The 10,150-nt window shown below is 41.1% G+C and overlaps 1 long non-coding RNA gene across 1 annotated transcript; it reads right to left on the bottom strand.

Annotated features, from left to right (window-relative positions):
- Positions 1-1,926: 1,926 nt before the first annotated feature.
- LOC124290863 lies at positions 1,927-4,210 on the bottom strand. The gene is made up of 2 exons (XR_006902063.1): positions 4,167-4,210; positions 1,927-2,304 (listed from the first exon to the last, which is right to left on the bottom strand). It is a non-coding gene; the product is annotated as an uncharacterized LOC124290863 (long non-coding RNA).
- Positions 4,211-10,150: the final 5,940 nt, after the last annotated feature.

Raw genomic sequence — 10,150 nt, 5'->3', positions numbered from 1 at the left:
CTTCAGAAAGATATTCAACAGCTACCGAAGTATTTTTGTGTTGTAGTATAACATCCCTGTAGTATAACATCCCTGTAGTATAACATCCCTGTAGTCTCGGTGGAGCAGGCTGATTTCCACTGCACCACTGTCCTTGTTGAAACTCCATTGTGGGTAGTTAGTGGGAGTGTTGAATGCTTGTCCTACACTATGGCTCTGTTTCATAGACATGATTCATCTACATTATCCGGTGAAGAATGGACGAGATTCATTGTGATCTCATCTACTGATGGACATCGTTTAAAACTAAACCAATTTGTTATTCCAAGGGCATTCAAGGTGTCTGCAGGGACGTGAAGGGCGTGTCTCCGAAATGTCTCAATATTAGTGGAATGTGCACGGGGACAACAACTTGACAACAGTTGTTGTTTCAGCGCACAGAACTTTTAACCAGAGACAGGGCTTGTTGTCTTTCTGACACAAGCGATGAGGAAATAGTCACAAAGGATGATCGCAGTATGATCACACGTAATAGGATAAATGTCCTGAAGTAAACTATTACGGACAATACAATATAAAACGAACTGTAGATGGCCAGCAGTGAAGGTGGATCACCATACTAGAGACCGTAGGGACTTACAGTACCTTTGCTACCTGCATAGACAAGATGGGTAGAGACACTACATGGGCACAAATGTTAACGTGAGGCGGGAGGAAAAACACCACTTTGGGCAAATATATAAATCAAGGCTAATAACATGCAAATAGGAAATCCTAATGGCAAATCACCGATTTACTGATGTAGACCGCTCACACCATGCTTAATCCCACTACAACGTAAGGCACCCGAAAATTCGCTCATACAGCGCAAGTGTCTTTTCTGAAATAATGTAATCTGAATTCTCATATTTAATTCCTTGTTGAACGGGGACGGTGGGGTAGCCTTGTGGTTAAAGCGTTCACTCGTCACTCTTAAGAAACGGGTTCGATTCCCACATGGGTACATTGAGTGAAGAACATTTCTGGTGTAATATTGCTGCAATGTTGCTACAAGCGGTGTTAAACTAAACTGACTCACTCACTCACTTTGTTAAACGAACTAGAAAAAGGTAATTTTCATAGTCGTTTTCCAAATCAAAATGTTTATAATATTATTAAAACATTAATTTTCTGCCTATTCATATTTTTTTGTATTTTCAATATTAATATTGTACGGAGAGCATCAGGATTTACAACATTTTTGCAAGAAATATCTGTTAGGTCCAAATGAAATACATCAGCCTTCAAGGCTAACATGGTTTGTAATTTTGAAAACTTTTCTGAATATACAAATGATTTTTTACCATATTTGTATCGCATTGTCTTAACATATTTGCTTAAGACAGAATATATTTGAGACAAACTGAAATCGATTCAAAGTCCTGAGGGAACGTTTCTTTTGTTTCTACACAATACTGATGTGCGGAGCCCATCCTATATCCAGCCTATTGCAGGTAAGGTCAAAGTGATGTCGAGGGCAAAGGGAACACGTTCCTCGTCGCAATGCTCTCAACAGCCAGACTTCTTTCCTCCATCGACATAGGGACAATCCACGAATTGCCTTATATAGTCGTTGACCCGTGAGGATCTGGGTTAGTATTGGTCTTCAGTAACCTATGCTTCTCGTCAGATGCGACGAACGGGGTCGGGTAGTCAGGTCGCTGACTTGGTTGACACATGTCATCGTATCCCAACGATCCCAGAACCATGCTCATGGTGTTGATCACTGGATAGTCTGGTCCAGACGTGATTATATACAGACCGCCGTCAAATAGCTGGAATAGTGCTGAGGGCGGCGTGTAACAACAACTAAACCAAACTAATATAGCCTTTCACGACAACAAATGGGCGCCGCGGACACATTCAAACCCGTCTCCCACGGTTTTTTTTTAAAAGAATAATGCACACTTAATTTGCACAACAGTTTATTAATGTCATACAAAAGACATACGCAGTATCTATAGTACGGCGTTATTGACATTGTGGATGAAGCATCTTAATAACGGTATCCCTTGCCACCAGGGTAATAGCCGCCGCGCCTGTATCCACCATAGTAGGGAACCCCATAGTCGTAGCCACGATTGTAGTAATCTTGGTCAGCGTATTGCTTGTTGGACTGTTGTTGATTGATGTTGGCTACCTGCCTGGGGTATTGGTTGTTATCCACGTTGTTGCCCGGGTATGCGCCATACCCTTGATCTCCTCCAACAGGTGGGTACGTGGCTGTGGCCATCGCCACCAGAACCAGACAGAGTGCAACAGCAAGGGTATTCATTGTTGATGATTCTGTCAAGAGAAGAGAAAATTAACTGCTTGTTTGATAATTATAAAAAGAGTATAAGTCAACTGGTTGCTTAGTCCTTCTGTCAAAAGACCGAGATGAAATCAATTTATCGTCACAATCATGGTGCATGTTTATTCCGTTAACATTTTAATGTTCTATCTAATATACAGTGCACGTCTAAAAGAGTAGGAAAATAACATTCTTTCTGTGGGACTGTGTTACATGTCTGTGGATTGTGTTGGAGACCGGACCCGTGAAGACATGTCTGTGGACTATCTTGTCGTAAGAGGGCCGGTGGGGTATCCTAGTTTTAAATGCATCCGCTCGTCACTGGATTGTCTGGTCCAGACCCCGCCAATATTGCTAAGTACAACTCACTCACTGTGGAGACCCCACATGAGTACAATGTGTGGAGCCCAGTTTTGGTGTCCCCCGTCGTGATATTGCTGGAATATTGCTGAAAGCGGAGTAAAACTAAACTCACTCACCCCAGCAAGCAAAATTAGGCGGGATATGAGTGTAAGCAGATCTTCTTGAGATGCAGCACGATGTATTTGGTATCGCTGGAATAACATGTAACCTCATCTTTCCCAGCTGTGATGTCTACTTTGTCGGACGGGTAAGCGACATTTTCAGGACGAATTTGATTAAAACATTGGGGCAGTTTGCAAAATAAAAAGGGCGCATTTCTTAAGTCTGGTGACCATTGTTAATTACGTTTTCTTTGTTTATTGCAGATGGCGAGCGAGTGAAATAATTGACATTATTTTATTCTTAAAAAGTAAATCTTCGACTGTAAGGAATTTGCATTATCAGTCAGTAAATGTAGACATCTGAGGGGCATTCGCATATAGACGGGCATATCATCGTAACCTGTTCGAAGGAATTCGTCTTGATGTGTACACATATATTTGCTGAACCCATTGCTTGTTCGATTTTACATTGATTGTGGTGGTTTCATCAAGCGAGATCATTGAATACACTGTCGAGAAGGTTGAAGTCCTATCATAAGCAATGACCCCGTCATGAACTAGTGTTTAAAAACAATTAATCGCTGAGAATAATTTACATGGCTAGCATTGAGGACAACCGTCAAAAGACGATGGGGTTTATATGCAATAAAAGAGGTACCGAAAGACCCCATGATCCAACTTGAGATGTGCAACTTCTTCTCGTCGCTGTTTGGTTGAAACAAGGCCGATGCGACGTAAAAGTACTCTTGAAGATCCGGGATAGAATTAGTCTTCATCAACCCATGCTATTCGTAAGGTGAGGTGAGGTGAAATTGGGTTTAACGTCGCGCTGGAGAATATTTCGCTCAAATGACGACGTGCATGCGTATGTATGTGTAGGTGCGGCTGCTTGTACTAGCCCAGACTGAAGCTGGTTTTATAGTGCAAGCCCACTGAGATACCATGCCACAGTGAAGCATGAATACCCCACTCAAGACACATTATACTGACTCCGAGCCGACCAGTCCTTGTTGTACCCATTAATGCCGAGCTCCAGGCAGGGACCAACAAGTACAATATTTTAACGTCTTTTGGTATGACGCGGTCGGGGATCGAACCCACGACCTTCCGCTCTCCGGGCGGACGCTCTAACCACTACACCGCGGAGGCGGTCGCTATTCGTAAGAGGTGACTAACGACATCGGGTGGCCAGGGTTGTTGTTTGACACATGTCATCGTATCCCAACTGCATAGATCAATGCTCATGATGTCAATCATTAGATTGTCTGGTCCAGACTCGATCATTCAAAGACCACCGTCATATAGCTGGAACATTGCTGTTAGCAGCGATTAAATAAACAAACAAAATTAATAAACAAACAAACGAACGGCAGAGTAAACCATATACTCACAAGTCTCCGCTGATGTACAGGGTGGCGTTTGCTTCTCTTGATCGGTCTTTTATACGTGTCCCTTTAGTTGCGTGGTCCTACTTTAGGAAAGGGTACTAAAAATATTAAGATTAATATAGATAATCAATCATTGTCTGTGACAAGCCATCACTATACCGCAAGCAATGGTAAAGTGACTTTGTGACATGAAAGATAATTGATACGTTATGTTACAAAAATATAATGAGGCCGGTGTTTGTAATTCATTAAGTTTCAATATTTTTATACAAGTGTAATCGATCAGCTGAGTTGGTATCACATTGTTTGAATTTATGATTGAATGGCAATGACATTGTATTGTGGTTTAAATATGTTTTATGTTTCCACGTAGTATGATACACATGCTGTTGCACTGTGTGTATGTGTGTGTGAATGTGCGTGTGTGCGCGCGCGTTTTTTTGTTTTGTTTTTTTCTTATTTATTATAAGTATATCTGACATTTTTTATATTTTCAAGTATATGTTGATATTATTTTCAAGGAATGATAGCTGAGTAAAAGAGCCAAACTAATAAACACTCAATTATACGAATGTATGCAGGTATGTATGAATTGACATCTCATGTTAAGACCCGTGAAGATCCGGATTAGAATTGATCTTCAGTAACCCATGCTTGTCGTAAAAGGCGAGTAAAGGGATCAGGTGGTCAGGCTCGCTGACTTGGCTGACACATGTCATCGTATCCCAATTGCGTAGTTCGATGCACATGCTGTTGGTCACTGGATTGTCTGGACTCTATTATTTACAGACCGCCGCCATATAGCTGGAATATTGCTGAGTGCGGCGTAAAACTAAACTCACACACACTATCCCATGTTAATGGTACAAGGTGTTAGCGATACAGTGGGCACGTTTAATAAACACATGCACAGGCAATACATATTTCGGGGACTGACAGCTCTTCTACTAAGTAGGTCTTCACAAATAGAATTCCAAATGGAATGGCATAATACCAGGGCCTACGAGTTAGGATCGAAACCAAGAAATATTTCAGTCGCTGTATTCAACTAAACAAGAATACATCAATCACTGGATTGTCTGGTCCAGCGGCGGTCCAGGTTAAATTAGTCTTCAGCAACCCGTGCTATTTGTAAGACGTGACTAAAGGTATCGGGTGGTCAGACTCGCTGTTTGTCACGCCATCCTTTCCCAGCTGCGGAGATCGATGCTCATGATGTCAATCACTGGATTGTCTGGTCCAGCGGCGGTCCAGGTTAAATTAGTCTTCAGCAACCTGTGCTATTTGTAAGAGGTGACTAAGGGTATCGGGTTGTCAGACTCGCTGTTTGTCACGCCATCCTATCCCAGCTGCGGAGATCGATGCTCATGATGTCAATCACTGGATTGTCTTGACCGGACACTTTGTCAGACCTGGACATTTCTGAGTGCGGTGTTAAACAATAAACAAAAAAAGAATTCACCAGAACTCTTGAATGGCGTGGATATAAATGGATCTAATATTCTGTGGGGTTGTTTGTGTCAATACGTGTGGGAGAGAAACACTGACATTGACGGTAGAAAAATGTAAAGAAGGCTGGAGACACTGGCGATTCGCACTTCCGCAAATGTAGCGATCGATAGTGGATTGGATTTCAAGGACCCTTTCCTGCGAATAAAGCGACATTTAACGAGTTAATCCTGCTCTCTGTAGTTTATAAAAAAATGTGAACGAGCAAAAAAAGCAACAAGCGACAAATGCACATATTTGCATGCATCGACACCTTGGCTGCCGTCCCCTGAAATAGATGGAAAAGGCGTCGAACCACCTTACTTGGAGTCTGCAAGCTTTACTTATTTATTCCGAAAGATGACCACAGTAAAGAATGTTCGAACCAGATGTGTACACGATCTACATTTATATGCCTAATACACATCATGCCTATATCTACTCGTTGAAAAAAGTAGGCGACCTGAACTTTCAATTTTGATAAGAAGTATAAGCGTGAACAAACCTTTCAAAGACAGACATCTTATGAACGCAACACTATTTCCCTTTATCACCACCCCTAAACACAACGTATGGGTGCACGTGTACAATGCATTAGCCCAATACACGTGCATGAGGTGCCATTCTTGATTTTGACGGTTTTCAAGGATGTCGATAAAACACTGTAGACCATTAATTTTGACAATCATCTTGCCTCACACAGTTGTTAGAGTTTGTTTCTAACCGGTGTTTTTGTTTGAAAATGAAAATCGTACACATGCAAATTTCACCCCATACACCGATCATCGTTCAAGAGTGATTACTCTACAAACAGCTATGGACACACGGAAGTGCAAATAGTGATGCACTCTCAAAACATTCATTATTATCATATCAACATTGATTAACTCCGATATATCTCCCATTTTATTTCAATCGTAAATAAAAGATGAAGTTCCTCTTCTTTTTTTGAAGAGTATACATGATAGTTCACTGAGAGGAGCTAATGCACCGCTGATGACCAGACCAACTGATGTTACCATGCGGACGTCACATGGCATTATCTCGGTGTGACCTGCAATAAAAATTCGCAGGATGTTATGACATGGCGCTGACGTGTCGGGGTGAAAGGTCCCTGAGCCTTGTTCATCATAGAAAAGTATAAAACGAGGGACAGTCAAAAAGTAGTCGGCCTGACCTAGTAAATGATACAAATGCAGCTGTTTTTTATGTTTTATTTTTCTACATATTATCAGTCAACCTCAAGCAAATTGGTTTTGCTACGCTCCAGCCTTACAATCCCCATTTTGGTTGAAATTTTATCTTGGTACCCCCCAAAAGCGCAAAATCTGCAATAAATGCACCACAAACTTCAGGTAACAAAATATGCAAGAAACATTTTGTGTGTTTGAGATAGGTAGACGTCCGCTAGAATCAAACTTAGATATTAAAGTGCATAAAAGCAATTTGAAAGTACAATCGCTTGTTAAAGTGATTCCCCCTTGATGTTTACTGAAACAGCTTGTTTTGGAAACACTACCCACCCCCTTTCAGACCACGAAATCATAAGGACATAACTTATTCTAATGTTTTCACTTTTTCACACATGATGCTAAATGTTCAAAGTAAATACTGAATGGTCACACGTGTCAACTCTCAGTATATTGTAAACAGGGCCAGCTTGAATATCTGGACACAATGTTTTTGAAAGACTTAAATGGGGGGCGTCCTTAAAAGAAACAGCCCCCGACTAAATATGAATCAAGCAATCCAAAGCTTTGACTCTTGATTATGACGGGAAGTCATCCAATACTATACTAACATATTTTATATGACATTATCTGAGGGCATACCATTATCCAAGAGGTACTAAATGACAGATCGTTTCTCATTTTCTGCATTTTTTCTAGAAATATTATACCCCAATGTATTGTGATGACTAATATCTCGTTAATCACATTACCCACATATGTGAAATTTTTATACGGCTTTGATAATTCCTACAAACTAAAATGGAAGATTTTCAAACATTGTACATCGAGAATATAGTTAGGCCGACTACTTTTTAACCGACCCTCGTACTTAATGCCAATCAAACAGATTGTTCCATCAGGCGATCTTTGCGTCAGGATGATCGTAACTCGATGTTTTAACAATGATTTACGACAGTCGTAGCGCTAAGGTGGCTTTTGTGTAATGGGACCATGAATTCTTGAATCCAGCCGGTGAGTGAGTGAGTGGGTGGATGGGTGTTGCAGTGTGTATGGGTTTTACGCCGCTTCCAGCAACATTCTAGCAATATCACGACGGGGACACCAGGAATTTGCTTCAAATATTGTACCCATGTGGGAATCGAACCCGGGTCTTTGGAGTGGCGAGCAATCCCTACAACCACACGGCCAACCCACCGCCCTGTGATCCTATAGTTGACAAGTTCCTATTTGTATTTTACAATCTGCGCTTTGACCGTTATATCTTTCGGAAATATACTGCCACACGTGTTGTAATGATGTATGAGCGATAACAACATGTTTAGCAATAATTTATGAATGTTATGACAATGTTATCTTTACGAAAATATTGAAAACGAAAAACAATGGTCGCAGTGGACCCTTGTCAATTCTGTACGTAAACAAATTCGGATTTTATTTAAGTGTTACAGGAAAACGTGCGAGAATGCGCGATCGGAAGAATGGTCCTTACAGAACTCCAAATACGGAAACTTCTGTTTTTGGCTATCCGCACTCTGCAATATTCCAGCTGCAAATAATTCGGTCTCGAGCAGTCAATACAGTGATCAACAGCATGAGCACCGATCTACGCAATTGGGAACCGATGACATGTGTCAACCAAGTCATCGAGCCTGATCACCCGATCCCGTTAGTCGCATCTTACGACAAGCCCCATTTTATGAGGACCAATTCAAACCAGGATCTTCACGGGTTACATTTCTATATGCGATATGTACTGTTGACTGAGATGGATCTGAGACCCTTGACAATCAAGTCAAAAAAGTAAATTTCAATGTGATTCATGCTTTGTTGCTCGAAGGTTTCTCTGACGGAAATGCCATTGGCGACACATTTTTGACATAAGAGTTTGTTCATAAAAAAAAAGATTTAGTTCAATCAGACCGCCTGTTAAGCCCATGAAAATGTATGTTCAAAGTTTGCCACGTGGAAAAGTGACATAATAGTGATGCACATGGAGTAGGCGCGCATCTGGCTGTCTGTTTGTACTAGGCCAGACTTATGCTTCAAAGAGTTAACGGTGCACAGACTCTGAACCGACCAGTTCGTTCCATCTTCCAGTTGTGGCGATAATACTGATAATACCCGATGAAAAAAGTCCGGTAAGACACGGAAAAACAATATCATACGAGGGGCTATCATAAAGGACAATGATCCGTGCAGATCCGGGTTAGAATTGGTCTTCAGCAACCCATGCTTGTCGTGAAAGGCGACTAACGGCATCGGGTTGTCACTGACTTGGTTCGACACCTTTCACCACATCTCCATCGTGTAGAACAATGCTCAGGCTTTTGATCACTGGATTGTCTGGCTGAGTGTGGCGTTAAACAACAATGATGCCACAAAATCCATATGAAGGTTTGTTTTGATGGGATATGTTGGAGTGTGAGAATAGAATTCCTTAAGCTGAAATATAAGGTTCATTCTAATTACAAACAGTTCATGAATTGATCATGATAGAGGCCTTATCAGTGAGTGTCTCTACTTAAAGAAACACCTGGAGTATACCGCCAAAGGGGCGGACAGCCTTATGGTTAAAGCGTCAAGAGGTAGATTACCGCATGGGTTACAATATTTAAGGACCATTTCTTATGTCCCCCGCCATGATATGCTGGATTATTTCTAACAGTAACACCATACTCACTCAATCGACGTCATAGTGGAGAGACGTACGACACTTTTTTCTGCTGACAATGCATCGTTATAAGAGGCAAAACCGGATATTGTGTTGCGTTGGATTGGGCTGGTTAATCAAACATAAAAAGCAAGTGCTATTTCTTCAGATTTGCAAGCACTAAAATCCAAAGTACAGTGAAGTCAGCATGGAGGAAAATGGTAACAAGGGGGGTTGGGGGACATTATGTATTCCTGTAGCACACCATAAACTGAATAAACTTGGTTAACAGGTGAGTTTGCATTCTATATTTATGATATATGACTGACTACCAACGTGCAACAATTACAAAGGACCTTGCAGATCGATCAGATTTCTTATTGCGGCAATACATATTTAGCACAGATTCTGTGTATATAATATTTACATATGCAGCTCGTGTTCTTGTATGTTGAATTTTTCGTCATTTTTAGACGTCTTTTAGCAGTCTGAACTGGACATGTGTTATGAGAGTGTGTTTTTGAGCGTCACATTAATTAATTTTTAGTTATTATGGGTCCCAAATGTTTAAAAGCGCTGAGTTTGATTTGAACTCGCATATTGCTTAGGCTATGTAACTCCGCCTGTTGAGAGTGGGCTGAGGAGCTGCGCTTAGA

This window comes from Haliotis rubra, unplaced genomic scaffold, assembly GCF_003918875.1.
Source record: "Haliotis rubra isolate DU_JTF1 unplaced genomic scaffold, ASM391887v1 Scf476, whole genome shotgun sequence".
NCBI lineage: Eukaryota > Metazoa > Mollusca > Gastropoda > Lepetellida > Haliotidae > Haliotis > Haliotis rubra.
The sequence above is the reverse complement of the archived record's forward strand: the minus strand, read 5'-3'. Positions and strand labels throughout refer to the sequence as shown.